This window comes from Trichosurus vulpecula, chromosome 3 (genome assembly GCF_011100635.1).
Source record: "Trichosurus vulpecula isolate mTriVul1 chromosome 3, mTriVul1.pri, whole genome shotgun sequence".
Lineage (NCBI taxonomy): Eukaryota > Metazoa > Chordata > Mammalia > Diprotodontia > Phalangeridae > Trichosurus > Trichosurus vulpecula.
The window spans coordinates 372,898,106-372,901,963 of NC_050575.1; the positions used below are offsets into that span (position 1 = coordinate 372,898,106).

Sequence of the window (3,858 nt, forward strand, 5' to 3'; positions counted from 1 at the left end):
TGGTCTCTTATTGCTTTGCTGACTTCCCATTGCTCAATTCTAATTTTCAAGGAGTCATTCTTTTCCTTAAGATTCTAGATCTCTTTTTCCAGTTGGTTGACTTTCTTTTCTTAATCTTGTATTTCTTGAATTGTTCTTACTTTTTTAAAAATAATTTTTCCCTCAATATCTATTATTTGATTGTTGAAGTATTTTTTGAGTTCCGTATTTTTGGGTGGGGGCAGGTGACCATTCTATGTTACTCTTTGGAGTAGGAGAGGTTGTTTTTTGCTTTTAGTATCCTCCTCTGAAGATGAACCCAAGTCTTCTGTATTCCCAATTGTAAGCATCGATGGTTAGGTTCTTTCCCCTCTGCCTGTTCATTTTCTTTTTTTTAATTTTAGCAATTTGTCATTATAACCACCTCTAATACTTGGTTGGTGCCTCTGGTCTTAGGTTCTTCTTGCTGCTATTTTTTGAGCTTTGTCCTGAGCTCCATCTCTGTACTCTTTTCCACCTTTAAGTCACAGCTAGGGCTCCCTGGCACACTATGCTGGAAATGCTCTTGCTCCGTCAACAAATGGAGCGAGTGGATAATACCTACAGTTCCCCCCTTCTGGCCTGGAACTGAGACTAAAAACACAACTATCCTGTAAGTGCCCACAGCCAGCAGTGTCCATGCCCCATTTCTTCTCCATTCACCAGCATGAACTGGTTCCTTCTCACCCAGGACCACATCTCAGTAGTACAGCTGGGCCTGGCATCCCTTGCCAGCAGACAGTCCCTCAATCTTCCCCTTCTCAGAGCCTGACTCCCCACACTGTCCAGGAGGTGAAAATTTCTGAGGCTGAGTTCAAGGCTACCTCCCAACCACCTGACCCTAGGGATCACCACTTACTGTTTCAGCAGAGCTTGCCTGGAGGTGCTTACATTTCACTCTAGCTGAACCTCCATCTGGGGACCTTTGTTTGGATCTTCTCCAGTTGTTCCAGGAGGTCCCCTGTTCTGCCCTAACTCATGTTTTTTTGTGGCTCTACATTCACTTTGAGTCACTGTTTTGTCTTGTTTGTGAAGGAAATCAGGAAAGCTTAGAATTTTCTGACCTACTCTACCATCTCTCCAGAATCCTCTCCTATTCTTCTTTGATTTCAAAAAGAATTTTTAGTTCTTCCAGTAATTTTTGTTGGACTTATGTCCAATTCTATTTTCCCTTTTTGTTCCTTTGTTTTTAGCCATTTTGAAATCAATGCCTTCTTTTGAGTTTATGTCTTAATCTTTCTTGTCACTACAGTAGCTTTTTATGGTCAAGTTCATGTTCTTGTTGTTTGCTAATTTTTCACTCTATTTCTTTACTTCTAATTTTATGTTAAAGTATGGTTAGGTTCCCAACATAAATGGTGATGGGGCATTGTCCCAAGTGTCAAGCATTTTTGCAATACAATTTTCAGAACTTTTTTTCTGAACATTTGGATATTGTTGGTATTTCCAATGTGTTGTGATCTGAAGAAACATTTGTTCACTATTTTTTTGTTCTGCACTCTGGTCCTTACCAAGGAAGGCCCCCTGATTCCTTGGGATCAAAATCAATATTGCTCCCCAGGGACACTGTTAAATTAGGACTAGAAGTGATATTTCTCAGGGCCTCTGCTCCCTTGGGAAAATGAGTGATGCTGCTCTTCATGTTCTTTGCTCCTTCATCACTAAACGTGTCCCTTTCTTCCTTAAACTGTGTCCCAGAAGTTGGTATTACCAATGTATTTGCAAACAGTCTTGTTCCCACTTCTAGCAGAGAAGTCTCCTGTAATATTTTTTCTGATTAGTCATCCTTACCATTTCTGTATTGAAAGCACCTAAAGCTGTTGCTGCTGCTGCTGCTGCCACCAACTGAGTCCCACCACTGGTATTGCATTCACATGGGATTCAGGCTAACTTCTACCTCTTTGTCACAGATCTCTTCCTCTAACTTCCCAAGTTGTTTTCAACTCTTCCTAACTGTTTGTTGATTCTACCAATCTAGAATTCTATTTGAAACATTATTTTAATGTTCTTTGGAGAGTAATGTTGGGAAACCATTCTGTAGTGCTTCTTCTACTCAGTGAACTTGCCTCTTCCCCAAGAATTCTGATATTACTTTTTATGCAATTTATCCTGCATCTCTGAAATGCTGATTTTATGACACTGTCTTACTAAATATAGCACATCTCTGAGAATTGTAGATGTTAGCCTCATCCTTCTGGATCTGCAGCATTTGAGTTTTATTGTGTTATTACCATCTCCCTGTCTATATTCTTTCAGTTCCTGATTCTCTTCCTTTTTATAAGACTTCTCCTTTTCAGTACATTTTGAAGTACTTTTATACTTTCATGTTCACTACCTGTGAGCGAAACTTCCAAGCATTCATTTATCATCTCTGTGAAGATGACACAAAAATCTACATATCTAGCCCATGTCTAAAGCAGGATGCATTATCTTTTCCCTCAAAGAATTCCCTCATCTAAATTAACTTGCCACTGTTGAGAACCCCAATAATCTTCTAGTCACCTAGATTCACAACCTTGGTGTTATCTTTTCTTTTCCTTTCTCACTCATGCCACATAGCTAATCAAATTGCCAATTTTGATTTTTGTATCTAGGGTACTTAAAAAATATTCCCTTTCATCCAGAAATACAGAATCCATCCTACTTCAGGCCCTTATCACAACTTTCCTGGATTATTGCATTAGTCTTCTAACTCATCTCCCTGCCTTAAGACTTTCCCTACTCCAGTGTATCCACTAAGCTACAAGTTATTTTCTAAAACAAAAGTCAGACCACATCATCCCAGTGTTCAACAAACTCCATTGACTTCTCATTCCATTCAGGATTAAATACAGGACACTTATACGCCTTGTATTTATTTCTTTTTGTAGTCCTATAGTCCTCTATAAACCAGCTCTTTTCTACATTTGCAATCTTCTTGTATTCTATGTCTATGGTCTGGTCTTATTGACCTTCTTTCTCTTCCTTGAATACAATATTCCCATCTTCTCTCCCCATGCCTTTGCACTGCCATTTCTTATGCTTTGAATATTTTCCATTTCCAAGTCCATATCTTGTCATCTCTGACTCCATTTAAGAATCAGGAGAAGTGGCAATGCAAAGCCTCTGTTACTGCTGCTGCAGCTATGTCCCAGGTGCAGGAGAACAAGGGCAGCAAGCCCAGCTCCAGGATAATGAAACCTTCTGGAGGAGACTCAAGCAATCTCTTTGGAAGTCCAGGAGAAGTTATTCCTACAAGTAGACCAAATAGAATCAAATCTAATATCTTTGGAGCACCCGAGGAATCTTAGATTTCACCCAAAAGGGCAAATCCTCCAGGAGGCAAAGGAAGTGGTATCTTTGAAGAGCCTACTCCTGTGCAGGCTCAATATCATTTCAATCCTCCTGGTGGGAAGACCTGTGACATCTTTGAGTCTCTAGTCATCATTACTGAGCCCTTAGCACACCCAATTTTCAAGAGAAGAATATGATGAGAATGTGTCAAAGGAAAATAGGAATGAGCCAAGGAAACTGAGTCTAAACTCAAGATGGACAGCCATGAGCCCAGGTTGGGCCCCAGGCCCTTGCTCACACAATAAAGTCCTCAACCCACCAGGTGGCAAATCCAGCATCTCTTTCTACTAAAGGAAACTAATACCAGCATCTTCAGAATAGAAACTCTTTTGTTAGGGTATGAAGGTTTATAATTTCTAATTAGTACAAGTTGTGGTGGGGCTAGGAGGACTGGAGTTGACGATTTATGTGAAGATTTTCATGTAGCTTGATGCTCAAACTTGTTTTCTAGAAACAGCTAGGGCTACACAGGACCAGGGGACACAGAGCCTTTTGGTGAATAGAGAA

General features: G+C 40.1%; 1 pseudogene; it reads left to right on the forward strand.

Moving 5' to 3' along the window:
- Positions 1–3,143: 3,143 nt before the first annotated feature.
- Positions 3,144–3,642, forward strand: LOC118841164 (annotated as a pseudogene).
- Positions 3,643–3,858: the final 216 nt, after the last annotated feature.